An 18,001-nucleotide genomic window follows, 5' to 3' on the forward strand; every position below is an offset into this window, starting at 1 on the left:
AAACAGAAAACCACTCAACTGATAAAACTCCTGGGATGGCAGGTTATATTTAATTTTGAGCAACAATTAAGTATCTAAAAAACAGGTGTCACACAAAACAAATTACTTAAGGAAATGTGCCAAAGAAAAGGGCAGGAACCACAGGTAAGAATCCCTTCAGCAGCAAATAAATTAAACTACATTTTTAATGAAAGACAGGTAGCCTTCTTCATCCATTCAGGACTGTGTCAACGAGTTCAACTCAATAGCTTTGAGATGAACTCTCCTGATAAAACTCACTCCTGAACACGCTGACAGCTACTCATCCTGGGTCTGTTTTGAATTAGCAATCAACATAGTCTGATTTTTTTAGTACTTTACTTAGAAATGATCCATCATATCTGTAGAAGCCCCATGAGACAAGTTTTATGAAGAGGCAGGCTGAGAATTAAGACCAAGCTACCATGCAGCTCTAATATGTCAGCATTTGTACAATTTGGTCAAAATCAGGCTATTTGGCCCAAAGGCAATTATTTCAAAAGAGATAGAAAATCATTCTACATTTTTATGGTTTTTTTTTTATTGTCAGTACATTTTCTGTTCTTTTTAATGTTACAAATTACATGCCTCTCAATTATAATTAGCTCTGTCACTTTTGAAGTCATTGCTGAAATACAGTGTATAAAAGGCCAGGAGAACGCTATGTCTTCTTTATTTTAATCCAGCCAATTCTGTATTCAAGTGTAACTACTACATTTAATTGAACTTGACACTTAATTGGTTTCTTTTTTATTCTGATTCTACAAATGGAAGAAGTATACTTCACAGTAGTCACCTAGGCAGGAATAGAAAAACAATGGATGAATGAATTCATGGTTTAGTTTATTCCAGCAGTTTGATTTAAATTTCCCTGTGTGACCCTGGAGAAATCACTCAATCTGCTAGGAAAAAGGATTTGTAAGCAATAGTATTGTATTTCTGGACTAGTAAAGTGCTTACAGAAAAGTGCTACAGTATGTCTTATAAAGCTTTTGCACTATTTTAAAATTTCATTCCTTGCATTTATTTTGAACTGTTTGCGAGTGGCACACTGGTGCAGATGTTAGTTGTCTCTGCTGGTGTATTTTGTGTATGCAGTTTGTATGTTCTCTCCAGATGACATTTACAATGATGTTTCTACTACTAATATTAGTATTACAATGCAAAATATGTGAGACTAGGCATGTGGAGAATGTAAATTGTCCTGAAATGTGGCCAAGCATCCCAGTCTTAAGTAGTTTCTGTCTTTAACTAGATACTACCTTGTGAAGCTTTGACTTGAAGTTAAATGGATGGATTTATAATCATTTTTTTATTTTGTTTATTTAATTCCATGTAGGTCAAGAGGTTACTGGAAAGAGGTGTGTGGCACTCCTGATATCTATGCAAAAGGACAAAGGTCCAAGTCTTTAGAGTCCTGGTGCTTCCTGTCTTGCTATATGGTTGAGAGACATGGACGCTATCCAGTGACCTGAGATGAAGACTGGAATTCTTTAGTACTGTGTCCCTCTGGAAAATTCTTGGGTACCATTGGTTTGACTTTGGGACGAATGAGCAGTTGCTAACAGAGTCCCGAATGAGTCACATTACCTGAATTGTGAGGGAGTGTCAGTTACGGCACTACAGTCGTGTGGCGCGTTTCCCTGAAGGTGATCCAACTCGAAAGATCATCATTGTTGGGGACCCGAGTGGCTGGACCAGGCCAAGGGGTTGCCCATGTCACACCTGGCTGCGGCAGACAGAGGATCATTTCTGGAAGGGTGGGACTGGACTGTGTGTCTGCCTGGGGGGTTGCCAACCGAGATCATGAGTTGTTTCGTTGTGTAGTGGGTGTGGCAACGCTGCCCAACTTGACTTGACTTGACTATGTATTTGAACAAAATAATGAACTGAAATCTTCAGTAACAGTCTGTCTCAAAGAACTGTTAATTCACATTTTACAATGTGGACCAAATGATCTCACAAGGTCCATACAGTAGGTCAAAAATTGAATATCCTTATCCACTAATGAAATTAATTAGAACATATATATATATATATATACACTGCTCACAAAAATTAAAGGAACACTTTAAAGAAACACATTAGATACATCAGATCTCAATATGAAGTTGGATATCTATACAAATAACTACAGGGCAATGTCTTAGGAACAAAAGGATGGCAAGTCTTTTAATGAAAATAAAAGTTTTCTGCCTACAGAGGGCTCAATTGTGTAGGCATCCCTGAGCTGTTGTACAGTCTGAGGAGCAACCTGGCGGTGCCTAATGGACCGAAACATAATGTCCCACAGATGTTCTATTGGGTTTAAGTCAGGGGACCATTCAATTGTATCAATTTCTTCATCCTCCAGGTACTGCCTGCATACTCTTGCCACATGAGGCCGGGCATTGTCGTGCATTAGGAGGAAACCAGGACCTACTGCACCAGCGTAGGGTCTGACAATGGGTCAAGGATTTCATCCTGATACCTAATGGCAGTCAAGATGCCGTTGTCTAGCCTGTAGAGGTCTGTGAGTCGCTCCATGGATATGCCTCCAAGATTATCACTGACCCACCACCAAACCAGTCGTGCTAAACGATGTTACAGGCAGCATAATATTCTCCACGGCTTCTCCTGACCCTTTCACGTCTTTCACATATACTCAGGGTGAACCTGCTCTCATCTGTGAAAAGCACAGGACGCCAGTGGTGGACCTGCCAATTCTGGTATTCTATGGCAAATGCCAATTGAGCTCCCCGGTGCTGTGCAGTGAGCACAGGGAGCAGTAGACATTTGGGCCCTCAGGCAACCCTCATGAAGTCTGTTTCTGATTGTTTGGTCAGAGACATTCACACCAGTGGCCTGCTGGAGGTCATTTTGTAGGGCTCTGGCAGTGCTCATCCTGTTCCTCCTTGCCCAAAGGAGCATATACTGGTCCTGCTGATGGGTTATGGACCTTCTATGGCCCTCTCCAGCTCTCCTAGAGTAACTGCTTGTCTCCTAGAATCTTCTCCATGCCCTTGAGACTGTGCTGGGAGACACAGCAAACCTTCTGGCAATGACACATATTGATGTGCCATCCTGGAGAAGTTGGACTACCTGTGCAGCCTCTGTAGGGTCCAGGTATCGCCTCATGCTACCAGTAGTGACACTGACTGTAGCCAAATGCAAAACTAGTGAAGAAACGTCAGAAAAGATGAGGAGGGAAAAATGTCAGTGGCCTCCACCTGTTAAACCATTCCTGTTTTGGGGGTCATCTCATTGTTGCCACTCTAGTGCATCTGTTGTTAATTTCATTAACACCAAAGCAGCTGAAACTGATTAACAACCCCCTCTGCTACTTAACTGACCAGATTAATATCCCATAAGTTTCGTTGACTTTATGCTATACTCTGATTAAAAGTTGTTCCTTTAATTCTTTTGAGCAGTATATATATATATATATATATATATATATATATGACTCAGGGCAAATACTAAGAGCTGGCTGGATCGTTGCTATCAAATGAAACGCCATTAACAGATACTTGGACATGAACCCAGCATATGCAGGCTTGAAATGAAGAACATCCAATTATTAAAAGAAACTATAAGACCATGTGCTGTGTAAAGACCATATATGCTGTATAAACATGATGTTTTAAAGTTTAATAACAAATACAACAAAAACAATATTAGCATGTTCAGTTAAACCAAAAGGTTTAATTATAGGAAGTGGAAATCAAAAAAATCCTAACCAGGACTTCTTTTGAGGCCTGAAAGAGGGAGTTTGAAACAGAGGGCTTCTTCTTCTTTTTCACTTTTTTACACTTGCTTTTTCTCAAATCTAGACTGGAAGACACCCCTTAATGAATAATATTAATGAATAAAGGTGCCTGAGTGGTTCCTCATAGTGATGTAATAGGGAACCATTTGGTTTTCCAAAAGAACTGTCCACATGAAGATTCCAGAAAGACACATTTATAATTAGCCATTAATAGATGATAACAGATTTATAAATTACCAATATTATTATGATTTTAAAATGACTTGCTGCAAATAATAAAACAGGCTCAATTCAGGTTTTCTTAAGTATCCTTCTAGGTATACTTCAAATTAAAGATTTCTGTTTTGTCCACATATTAGGATCCAAAGCCCAACTTCATATGCCAAGAAGAAACTTTGTTAACAAATGATCTATAAGGAACCACACAACAAGGTAAAGTGTCCTTAAAAAAACATTATTTTTAAAGAGTGAACTGTGAAAATTAAAAAAAAAATGCTAACTAAAAATAATGGAAAGCCAAACATACACCACCTATGAAAGAGGATTGTCAGCCATCTATTGAATCATGAAGACAGAACAGAACAAACTGCTGTCTTGCCACACTGTTGTTAATTTTATAAAATGTCTATCTATCTATCTACAATGCATCCAGAAAGTATTCAAAGCGCATCACTTTTTCCACATTTTGTTATGTTACAGCCTTATTCCAAAATGGATTAAATTTATTTTTTTCCTCAGAATTCTACACACAACACCCCATAATGACAACGTGAAAAAAGTTTTCTTGAGGTTTTTGCAAATTTATTAAAAGTAAAAAAACTGAGAAATCACATGTACATAAGTATTCACAGCCTTTGCTCAATACTTTGTCGATGCACCTTTGACAGCAATTACAGCCTCAAGTCTTTTTGAATATGATGCCACAAGCTTGGCACACCTATCCTTGGCCAGTTTCGCCCATTCCTCTTTGCAGCACCTCTCAAGCTCCATCAGGTTGGATGAGAAGCGTTGGTGCACAACCATTTTAAGATCTCTCCAGAAATGTTCAATCGGATTCAAGTCTGGGCTCTGGCTGTGTCACTCAAGGACATTCACAGAGTTGTCCTGAAGCCACTCCTTTGATATCTTGGCTGTGTCCTTAGGGTCATTGTCCTGCTGAAAGATGAACTGTTGCCCCAGTCTGAGGTTAAGAGCGTTCTGGAGCAGGTTTTCATTCAGGATGTCTCTGTACATTGCTGCAGTCATCTTTCCCTTTATCCTGACTAGTCTCCCAGTTCCTGCCGCTGAAAAACATCCCCACAGCATGATGCTGCCACCACCATGCTTCACTGTAGGGATGGTATTGGCCTGGTGATGAGCGGTGCCTGGTTTCCTCCAAATGTGATGCCTGGCGTTCACACCAGAGAGTTCAATCTTTGTCTCATCAGACCAGAGAATTTTGTTTCTCATGGTCTGAAAGTCCTTCAGGTGCCTTTTGGCAAACTCCAGATGGGCTGCCATGTGCCTTTTACTAAGGAGTGGCTTCCATCTGGCCACTCAACCATACAGGCCTGATTGGTGGATTGCTGCAGAGATGGTTGTCCTTCTGGAAGGTTCTCCTCTCTCCACAGAGGACCTCTGGAGCTCTGACAGAGTGACCATCGTTCTTGGTCACCTTCCTGACTAAGGCCCTTCTCCCCAATCACTCAGTTTAGACGGCCGGCAAGCTCTAGGAAGAGTCTTGGTGGTTTTAAGCTTCTTCCACTTACGGATGATGGAGGCCACTGTGCTCATTGGGACATTCAAAGCAGCAGAAATGTTTCTGTAACCTTCCCCAGATTTGTGCCTCGAGACAATCCTGTCTCAGAGGTCTACAGACAATTCCTTTGACTTCATGCTTGGTTTGTGCTCTGACATGAACTGTCAACTGTGGGACCTTCTATAGACAGGTGTGTGCCTTTCCAAATCATGTCCAATCAACTGAATTTACCACAGGTGGACTCCAATTAAGCTGCAGAAACATCTGAAGGATGATCAGGGGAAACAGGATGCACCTGAGCTCAATTTTGAGCTTCACGGCAAAGGCTGTGAATACTTATGTACATGTGCTTTCTCAATTTTTTTATTTTTAATAAATTTGAAAAAATCTCAAGTAAACTTTTTTCATGTTGTCATTATAGGGTGTTGGGTGTAGAATTCTGAGGAAAAAAATGAATTTAATCCATTTTGGAATGAGGCTGTAACATAAAATATGAAAAAAGTGATGCGCTGTGAATACTTTCCGGATGCACTCTATCTATCTATCTATCTATCTATCTATCTATCTATCTATCTATCTATCTATCTATCTTATAGTGTCTTTCACATCTATCTGTCTCAGAAAATGTGTTCACATCATACCCAGCGGCCAATGCATTAAACCCAAAAGCAGGGTGCCAATCTTGAATGATACATAAAGTCCAATTCTTCTCCAATTACAAGCGGAGTACTTAATAATTCCTTCAATATTGTTAATTAAACACATGTCAATTCATATAACATATAAAGATTAATGCCAACAACAATACATTGCGGTTAACCCAGACGCATTAGAAATCAAAGGATCGTGACCGAAAGTCCTGGCGCGGTCACTGTCTTTGTTAAGCGGGTATATTTTTCTCGTTTTTTCCGATTGCTCCTAAAGGTTTTCACTGATAGTCAACTGTAACTCGGCCCGATGGAGGTGTGCTTGTGACAGAAGTTTCCCTCGAGTGGTTTCAGGTCCAGGTTTATTTGTGCGGGTTACACTATGCAGCTTACACAGAAAAGTGTAAGGCGAAATTGGGTTTTGAAAAATTGGCTAATCTTGTATATTACTTAAGAGAGAAGGCGAATGCACCTAAATTATGGTTAGAAATTCCAAAATCCGAAAGTTACGGGTATACGTTTTCAATATAAACCCTTCCTGCAACTGTTCTCTTTCTGTAGAACTTCACCAATCAAAATACTATGTCCAAGTTTACATGTTTTAATTATAGTTATTTAGGCTGAAAGAAAATATTCACTATTTAGTCAAGATCGTGTCCCGTCCGGTGATAGTCCCTGTCGTATACCAGATGTCTTAATAGGCTCCAGCACACTCGTGCGCATGCATTCAGCAGGTCTGGAAATGGATATGGAGATATTTAAGGCTTCACGGTATAATCTTACTAATCTGTTGTAATATATTAAACCGACGGTGTGTTTGAGTGCCATGCAGATCTGCACGAACAATACACTCTTAAAAATAGAGGTTCTAAAATGGCACTTAGATGAGTTGTGTGTGGTTCCTCCTAGAGTCATAGCGTATAAAGAGCCGTTGCATTCTGTGATTGCTTGCATGTGAAACTCGATCTTTGGCGTAGAAAAGTTTCCTAATATAGTATGCGGAATAAATATTTAATGTTTAGTGGGATACCTGGATAGTTACGGATGAAGCCAATGATATTTTATAAATATGGTTATTAACGGATCCCGATAATGATCTAAATAGGAGCCATCATGTGGATGGTTCTTTATATACAACCAATAATAGTTCCCTTTGTTAAAGGGGACGACCACCAGTCCAAAATCTGACCGCTTCTGCACTTTGTTAAGGAAGTGGCCCTATGCAGGTAGACCTTTTGAGACTTGCACCTGCACCTGCAGTTTCATCCACCCCGGATCTCGGCTGGTTCAAAACCTATATAGCGCATTATTATTAGTAGTAGTAGTAGTAGTATTTATCCAGACAAGATAACAAGGTAACTGGGTTATCATGCATTTCATGAATAGGGGGCCAGTTTCACAGGAAAGCACATAAAAGTGCACAAAGATGAAATGCACGTGTTAAAGGTAAAGGTTACTTTTTTAGAATGACACAGATAAGGCGTGTTTCCTTCTTTGACAACTGAAAGAAACAATGAAAGTTAGTTACTAAAATGAGCTTTGTAAATTATTTAATTATATATGATTCATGAATTATCTGTTCATTAACATAGCAGCGTGAAACGAAAACCAAAGAAAGTAACTAATACATATCAATAATGAAAATGTTTGTGTTTAAATGATAATGTTTGAAATTTCTTGTTGATAGTACGTTTTCCGATCCAATGTCTTGTGTAAAATCACATTTTGTGACTAAGAAGAAACACATAAATTGAATTAAAATGAAGAATTGTATCATGTTCACACCCGTTTTTGTTAAACATTAGCCAGAATACCTATCGTTAAAATGCCAGAATAAGATCAAATAATAAATGAGATAATTAATAAATAAAAACAATTAATGCCATTCTTATCGGAAATAAAACAGCGCGTCGCAAAAATTACCGTACCAAAGCAAATGAGAACCAGGAGCATTAGATGGTAAGCCATTGCTTTTCTGATCTGTCAGGAAATGCCACAGCACGCAGTGACACTGAATTTATCAGCAGGACACAAGCAGCCAGCTGAAGACGTATGCTGCGGTTGTAGAGGTCAGTCAACAAAGAGTGATGTAAAGTGTGCTTTAAAAAGAAAAAGAAGAAGAACATGAAGAAGAATTAACTATATATATATAGACACAGACTGTGACCAAGCAAGACAAAATACAGTTTTCCCTAACGCTGATTGATCCATTGACTAATTGATTCATTTAATAGTTCGTTAATGCCCGATTAATGTAAAAGAAATAGGAAGCTAACAATAACACCTGCTTTAAACTGCATGACTTGTTTACAATTTGACTACAGATAAAAGGCAATTATGAAAATGTTGCAAAAACGTCGAATCTTGCTTTGATTTGTTAAATTTGTCTTGACCGTATGGAATGTTATCTGTTTCTAATTAAATCAATACAAAGAAATATGAAAGGGAAAGGTTGTAAAACGTTTATTTTATCACTCATTGGGCTTTTTCTGTATTGTTACAAAATCTGTTTTTAAAAAATGGGTGCCAAAGACAATAAATAACTGAGCTGGTTACACTACGTTACTTTTTTCCCCCTCAAATCTCAAAATCCAAGGTCACCTACGAGCGATACTAAGCCGATCAACACGCAGCATTGCGTTTTTTTAAGTATATATATATAAACATTTGACTTTCTTTTTCAATAAAATTGTTTTAAGCATTTCAAATTTCTTCTTTTCATGTAGATTGATAAAAAAATAATTTATAAATATTTATAAGGAAGAGAACAAAACTGATGGTCAACTGAAGCCATCTTACCTGCACTCTATGCTTAATGCTGAAAAGTGTAAAGGATTTATATTACTTATATAGAACAGAGTAGGATTTAGCAGAAATTGCAGTTGTGTGTTTTATAATTGAAAAGTTTTATTTATTTACTTTTCTTTATTCTGTCAATAAATTGAGAACACACCATTCTTTCGTAGACATCAAGACTCAATGTTTGCTCATTAGCAATTACAAATTGTGAATGTTAACCATAAAGCACAAACACCAGTTTATGTGTGTATGTAATTATGTGTGTATTTCTTGTTCCTTTGGTTTGACTAGCTATTTATTATCACTAAAGAAAACTATTGTGCACAAATAAAAAATGATCATTTTAAAACACAACCATAAAAGCATAACAAGCTCAGTAACTGAATAAATACACGTGTCAACAAATTATAAATTTTGTCTTAAAAATCGTTGATCTTGAGATTAAAAATATTGATTGGAACAAAATACGGAAGTCTTATTTGTAATCCAACAATTTTTGAAATCTTGCTAATGGTCTGAATATTTGTACAAGACTGATTAAAAAGATGTTGTCACATGTTGTTCCTATATGCTTCAAAAACTGCTCTTGGAGTGAGTCTCTGTATGGCATTTGTTTTAGCAGTTGTTTATAGCAGCGCAGCTGAGCAGACTATAGGCAGAAAAATCAAAAAGGAAACAACAAACATTGCTGAAATGCAAAAATCTGTATATTGTGTAAATGTTTGAAACTCCATTAGAGGTATTCTATGCAGAGAAAGGTGAAGCCTTTTTGTCTGATGCCACGAGGACAGGCTTCACCACCTGTGGCCTAAAATGTATTAACCAAGTCGGAAAATGGATGGCATAATCCTACATACATTAAAAAGCTAATCAATATTTAATCAGGGATCTGTAAATTAGCTCCTCACTCACATTTAATATAACGATTAAGAAAATAAAGCAGAGGTGAAAAAAAAAAACTAAGTGAATGTCTAAGGACATCCATTTTCCTAACATACTAAAATAGGGGAGGGTTGCAGGGAAGTTGGAGCCTGTCCCAGCAAGCACTGGTCAGAAGGTAGGAACAATCCCTGGGGACAGGGTGCCAGTCCTGCACAGGGTAAACACACACTTGCATGCATGCATACACATACACACACACACACACACAAAGACACATACTGGCCAAGTTACTAATGCCAATTCCCTAGGAAGATGAAGACAACACTAAATTAACCACCGTATGGGAAAAATGAATTACAGAACACATTAATTAAAGTGTCCGAGGCTTGATTTACATAGGACTTCACCAGTACCAAAGTATCTAAAGAATGCTCAGGTTTTGTTAAGTCAATTAGAGTTGATGAATTAACAGTTCTGCCATGAACAATTAAAAGACAGAACTAAGACAAAACTTCTCGAGACCAGGAAATGAAGCCGATAATCAAGTTCAAATAAAACATATCGAATCAAAATCCAGTACATCAAATTACTAAATCAAAACACTAATCTAAACGTGAGATCAAAATAACGGACAAAATTCCAAGCACCTAAAAATATGAAATGCTGACTCCTCAAATAAAAATGTGATTTATAAAAATGAAAGAAGCTAAAAACACATCTAAGAATGGAGGAAGTCATTACCATAAAGCATTAGTTTGGGGTGAGCTGTATGGATTCTTAAGAGTTTTATCATCACCACCCTTGTACTTTTGGTGGATCTACTATGCTAAACAAATTCCACGATAAAATGAAGTCCAAATATGATCCAGGTTAGGTTTCAATCTAGATCAAACAGAACCATATACTGTATTCGAAGATCATAAACGTTTGAAGCAATTACATTGCATAGATCAGGTAAAAGGTAAATGCTTTCCAAAATTACAAACAAAAACAATTAAGGATCAAAAACAAAAATCTTAGAAAGTTGATATCAATAAGATAGCAGCAATTTACAGGTAATTCAAATGTATTACAATATTGTAACAACCCTCGGGAAATGTGAAGAAAAAGAAAGTGCTCAAAAAAATTGTACTTAGTTTGAAGACCAACCGTTGCGTATTTATAGGAGTTACTTGCAGTTTCACTATTTACTCTCGTACTATTCAGAAGATACTGGTGTTTTGGCCCCAGAACACGATGACACACTCAGCCTCATCCTGATGTTATGGCATAGGGACATGCTGTTCCTTAGACACCCTGGTGTTTCAATAACAGTTTCCCATACTGAGCTTTGCTTGCACCTCATACACTTCTGGTTTCCCTGTTTTTTCATGGTGGCTCATTAACACTCCTTTTTCCTCAATGATGACTCAGTCCACACTACTTATCCAGTCTGTGGTCTAGCACGTTTTGTAAGGGTTTTTGAAAAGGTTCTTGTCCCCTGTTTTTTCACCTGTTATTTTGAACAGTGTGCAGGAAACTAGCAGAGCAGGTGTACTGTTTCTCTACATGTCGTAACACAAACATCAACCATACATGCACACTTTAACCAAATTGCTAAGTCAATAAATATTTCACTACCTACTGGAGGTGAATATTTGATCTGAGTAATCAAAATGCAGACAAACATAAATGCAAAATTTACTTTTACTATATATAACGTAATAGCCACAGTGACATCAAATACCAAAGGGCAAAATATCACGCAGCATAACTGATGAATATCCTGATGATGCCAGTGACCAGTGATACCAGAGACCCAGAAATATTTTTAAATGAAGAACTAAAATTTCATATATGTACAAATTAAATAATAACAAAAGAAATTGCACAAAATGGTGCTTCATTGTCACCTGATCTTCATATTGTCAATCATTTCGAACAACAGAAAGATTTAGATGAGAACATGCCATTCGGTCCAACAAAGATAACCATTCCTCTTCAATTAATTCCTCCAAGATAACATCAAGTTGAGTTTTCTGTTTGAAGAAAAATTTCCTACTGTTTATGCAACACTTACCCATAACAAGTCTCCATCTGTGTCCCTATGATCTTGTTGAACTTATTTTAAAATAACAGCCTCGATCCACTATACTAATTCTCTTCATAATTTTAAACACTTCGCTTATGTCACCTCTTAGTCTCCTTTTGCTTAAACTTAAAAGTCTCAGCTGTTTTAATCTACCCTCAAAACACATCCGCTACAGTCCTCAGATCAGCCTAGTTGGTCTTCTCTCGACTGTTTCTATCACTTCTATGTCTTTTTATAGCCTGGAGACAAAAATTGTATTCATTACTCCAGATTAGGTCTAACTAGTACCTTCTAAAGCTTCAGCATGGCCTCCTTTGACTTGTACTCTACATGTCGTGTTATATAAACTAACATTCTGTAGCCTTCTTAATGGCTTCTGAACACTGTCTTGCAGTTGATAGTGATGAGTCCACTATGACTCATAAATCCATCTCACAACATATACTTTCAATTTTCAAACCTCTCATTGTGTTTTTTACTTCTTACATGTAATACTTTATGCAAACTTAAATTTCATCTGCCACAAATCTGGCCAAGCCTGTATGCTGTCCAATTCCCTTTCTAACAACTCAACAAATTCTAAATAATTATAGGCCTATTTCAAATGTATCCTTTCTCTCTAAAATACTAGACAAAGTAGTCGCCAATCAGCTTCAGTCACACCTTACGCATTACAATTTATGTGAGAAATTCCAGTCTGGTTTCCGGACTGGTCATAGTACAGAAACAGCACTAAGGTGGGTTGTAAACGACATTCTGATATCCTCTGATGAAGGAAACTCTACTGTAATTATGTTGTTATACTTAAGCGCAGCATTTGACACCAGTGACCACAGGCTAGAAAATGATGTTGGGCTTACAGGCACTGTGCTCACTTGGTTTAGTTCGTATTTATCAAATCGATTCCAATATGTACAGAAATGTGCTGACAGTACTCCATCATTATACACAGAAGTTCAATATGGTGTCCAGCAGGGCTCAGTACTGGGACCTTTACTGTTTTCACTTTACATGATTCCTCTGGGATCTATCATTAGGAAACATCATGTTAATTTTCACTCGTATGCAGATGACACCCAGTTATACCTATTATTTAGATCAAATGAAGTTTTTCCAATGTTGTCTTTAATTAGTTGTGTTAGCGAATTAAAGGAGTGGATGGATGAGAACTACTTGTCTTTAAACCCAGATAAAACAGAGATGTTAATTGTTGGAGGGAATGACGCTGATCACAAAAATATTTTGTCATCATTTAACTCAGTTGGAATCACCATTAATTTCACTGAAACAGCCAGAAATCTAGGAGTTATCTTTGACTCTAGCATGTTATTTAAAGTGCATATTACAAAGTTGTCCAAATCATGTTTCTTCCATCTTAAAAATGTTAGGAAATTAAGGCGCTTTCTAAATAAACAGGATTCTGAGAAATTAATTCATGCATTTATTTCTAGCAGGATTGACTACTGCAATGCGGCGTTCACTGGATGTTCAATCAGTTCTTTATACAGCCTCCAGTTAATCAGAAATGCTGCTGTAATAATTATTATAAGAACAAGAAAATACGAACACATAACTGCAGTTCTTAAATCCTTACACTGGCTCCCGTTTAAGTTTAGGGCAGATTTCAAAATCCTCCTTTTAAAATATAAAGCATTAAATGGCCGAGGTCCGGCTTACTTGTCTGAACTTATCATGACTTACAAACCAGAGCGCACATTAAAATCTCAAGATGCCGGTCTGCTTAGGATTCCAAGGATTAATAAAATAACAGTGGGAGGTCGAGCTTTTAGTTACAGGGCCCCTAAACTGTGGAATGGTCTGCCTGCTACTATAAGTGATGCCCCTTCGGTCTCAGCTTTTAAATCCCGGCTGAAGACTAACTACTTCAGTTTAGCATATCCTGACTAGAGCTGCTGATTAACTGTACAGACTGCACCTCTATCGTTAGTCATTAGCACTAAAACATAAGTAACATGATAGTTATAATTGGATACTAACCCTCACCTATTCTGTTTCTCTTCTCGGTACTCAAATGTGGCACTTGGTGCCACGGCCCACCTGCCAAGTTGTTTTGTCTGCCTAAGGTAAAGTCATCCCTGATGGAGGATCGCAGGAATTGTGGGAAAGAGGGGTCCTTTCATCGGATTGGCTGGCCCAGCACTGTTTCAGCTGTGGAATGGCCAAATGGGGGAGGCAGCTTGATGGATGAGGTCCCCAGGACCCTAAACAAATCCAAATCATACTATGTGATATCATCTACTGTTAAATTCTGCTACGTACTTCTAAAATTGTTATTTGTATACTGTATTGAGGATTTGTTTTGTTCTGTGCATTGTATTATATTGAACCCCTTCTTTTTGACACCCACTGCACGCCCAACCTACCTGGAAAGGGGTCTCTTTTTGAACTGCCTTTCCCAAGGTTTCTTCTATTTTTCCCTACTGGGGTTTTTTTGGGAGTTTTTCCTTGTCTTCTTAGAGTGTCAAGGCAGGGCCTGTTAAAGCCCATTGCGGCACTTCTTGTGTGATTTTTGGGCTATACAAAAGTAAACTGTATTGTATTGTATTGTAGATTCTCTACTAATACTTCTTGCTTAGTATCATCTGCAAATTTAAGCAGCCTGTAATTTATATTCCTGTGCAAATCCTATACATACTATATATTAAAATAGCAGTGGCCCTGGCACTGATCCTGTGGGACATCTACTACTAACTTCACCCGATTCTGATAGTGCTGCTCACACCATAACCCTCTACTTCCTGTGTTTTAGCCAATTCTGCACCCATCTACACACTACACACTGAACTCATATCTCTTTTAGTTTGATGATCAACCCTTATACGGGACCTTATCAAATGCTTTCTGAAAGTTAATATAAATTGATATCACATGTACCACTTTGATTGTATCCTTTTGTTACTTCCTAATAGAATTCCAGCATGACCTGCCTTGTCTGAATCAATGTTAACTGTTCAGTAAAACTCCTGCTTTTGTTGTGTGTTGCTCAATCTTTTCTTTAATAATTCCTTCCATTAATTTACCTGGGATGCATATTAAGCTTATTGGCCTATTGCTTACTGGCCCTTTTTTATATAATAGAATAACATTTGCCCTTTTCCAGTCCTTCTGAATTCCTAAAGTGAGGATAAATATTAACAGTTCCTTGCTGATTTGTTTGATTTCAACCTATTCAATCCCTACAAACATTCTAAAAGCCTAATTCTCTCTTTACAATCTCCAAATCCCTCAGTACATCCTTAGTAGTACCTGTCACCACTAGGAGGTTACCCACTTCCTCACATGTGAAGACCACAGTAAAATGCAAGTTTAGAGTATCCTCTGTTTCACTGTCTGCATGGTTTAGTTCCTCTTTACGATTCATGATAAACTTCACATCCTTCTTGACAATTCTTTGTTTGAGTCATGTTTCATCTTATCTGGTATGTTTCTCTCTAACTGCCTTTTAGCTTCCCTAATATAATTCTTAATGATTGTCCTAATGCTTTCATAAGCGATTATCTTTAGAGTTATTAGTCTTATACGCCTTATACAGCAGTTAATCATTTATCTCCTTACTTACTTTTAATATCCTACTAATAACAATTTTTGGGAGTACTTATCCTGCATTATGTGTAAAATGTTTTCAAGCCTGTTCCACTGCTCCTTGGTGGTCTCCACACTTAAAAGCTTATTCCAGTTTATCTTTTTAAGACTTTGCTGCATCTGTTCAAAATCTGCCATACCAAAGTTAAACAGAACAGTTTAAGTTTTTGCATCTGTGTTCTTCCAAAGCACTAAGAACAATATTTTATAATGGTCCTTTGACCCTAGTGGCTCAATCACATCTACACCTTCAGTTCTGTCCTGATCATTACAAAATACTAAATCTAGACAGGCTTCCCTTCACGTTGATGCTTTAACATACTGTGTTAAAAATAAAAAGTCGCTGATTGAATTTATAAACTCCTTCTCTTGTACTACATCTACCTGTATTTGTAAGGTTAGCCCCATTAATATTTGTGTATTTAAAGCTCCCTGTGACAATAATATTCCCCTGTAAAGTTTCCATTTTGATATTAGAAAAAAAGATACACATTGAAATTACTGTATTCGAAGGGTCGTCTATAACACATTCCTAAAAAAAGGGCTATTTCGCTAATGCTTTCCAGATGAATCCGGATATCCTCCCTAAGATGTGACTCACCATCCAACTGAAGAAGACTTTCACCATGAAAGTGATAATCATTTATCACAATATAGCTATCTATAGCCATATTTATTTTTAAATATCTATTGAGAAAATAGGAAAACTTACCTGGAGGAGGAGGAGGAGGAGGAGGTGTGTCACATCTCTGGAGGAGACATGGCTTCACAAGGCCTCAGGTTTCACGTATACATGACACATGTGCTTGATTCATAGAGCATTGTGGGAATTAGATTAATATCTGGATGGCCGAGTTTGTCTGAATGTTGCGCCCTGATGCTGTTTATGCATGTGATGAGTAATAGGACATGATTGCATTTTTTTTTGTTTTTTTAAATAAGAATTTTTTTTAATTTATTAAAATCAAATAACATTCCATACAAATGCTCATTTAGACAAGCTAGATTCATTTTGGAACAAAGTGTTTTGGACTGGTGAGACAAAAATTTAGGTATTTGGTCATAATAAAAAGCGCTTTGCATGATGGAAGAAGAACACCGCATTCCAAGAAAAAAACCTGCTACCTACTGTGACAGTTCGGGTCCGCTATCGCTCCCTTGAACCCTTGTCCAAGACGCCAGACACGAGGTAAAAGTTCAAATATTGACTTTATTAATATTGCACAGTGTACAAAGCACCCTCCTCTCCACAATACTCATTAAATAAACCACAATAATCACAATATACCAATCCACCACTCCCAGACGCGTTGCCACCCTTCCACCCAGCTCAGCTCAATGCTCTGGTGTCTCTCTCAGTCTTTTATAGTCCCTGACCCGGAAGTGTTCCCACAGTCCTTCAGTCCATGATTCCTTATCACTTCCGGGTCAGATAAAAAGTTCTCCTTCATCATCCCGGAAGTACGTCACTTCCGCTGTCGCTTTGCCTGTGACGCACTTTCAGGTTATAGTGCACATGTGACTCTGTGGGTCTCCCTGCAGCGTCCTCTGTTGGCCCCTGGGGTATCCAGCAGGTTTGTAGGGGAAAACTCCATAGTCCATGATTCTCTGCTGGTATCCGGGGCACCTCCATGCTGCAGGGAGAGCTCCATCTGGTGGCCTGGGGGTATTGGCCGGGATGACAAGCTGGCCATAGACCACACTACAGTACTTTCAAATTTGGTGGAAGTTCCATCATGTGGGGCTGTGTGGCTAGTTCAGGGACTGGGGCCCTTGTTAAAGTTGAGGGTCGGATGAATTCAACCCAGTATCAACAAATTCTTCAGGGTAATGTTCAAGCATCAGTCACAAAGTTGAAGTTATGCAGGGGTTGGATATTCCAACGAGACAATGACCCAAAACACAGTTCGAAATCGAAAAGGCATTCATGCAGAGGGAGAAGTACAATGTTCTTGAATGGCTGTCACAGTCCCCTGACTTGAATATCATCGAAAATCTATGTGATGATTTGAAGCAGGCTGTCCATGCTCTACAGCCATCAAATCTAACTGAACTGGAGAGATATTGTATGGAAGAATGGTCAAAAATACCTCCATCCAGAGTCCAGACGCTCATCAAATAGGAGGCGTCTAGAGGCTGTTATATTTGCAAAAGGAGGCTCAACTAAGTATCGATGTAATATCTCTGTTGGGGTGCTCATATTTATGTACTTGTCTAATTTTGTTATAATGCATATTGCATATTTTCTGTTAATCTAATAAATTTAATGTCACTGCTGAAATACAGTAATCCCTCGCTATATCGCGATTCGACTTTCGTGGCTTCACTCTATCACAGATTTTAAATGTAAGCATATCTAAATATATATCACGGATTTTACGCTGGTTCGCGGATTTCTGTGGACAATGGGTCTTTTAATTTATGGTACATGCTTCCTCAGTTTGTTTGCCCAGTTGATTTCATACAAGGGACGCTATTGGCGGATGGCTTAGAAG

The sequence above is a fragment of the Polypterus senegalus genome, chromosome 11, assembly GCF_016835505.1.
Source record: "Polypterus senegalus isolate Bchr_013 chromosome 11, ASM1683550v1, whole genome shotgun sequence".
In the NCBI taxonomy this organism is placed as follows: domain Eukaryota; kingdom Metazoa; phylum Chordata; class Cladistia; order Polypteriformes; family Polypteridae; genus Polypterus; species Polypterus senegalus.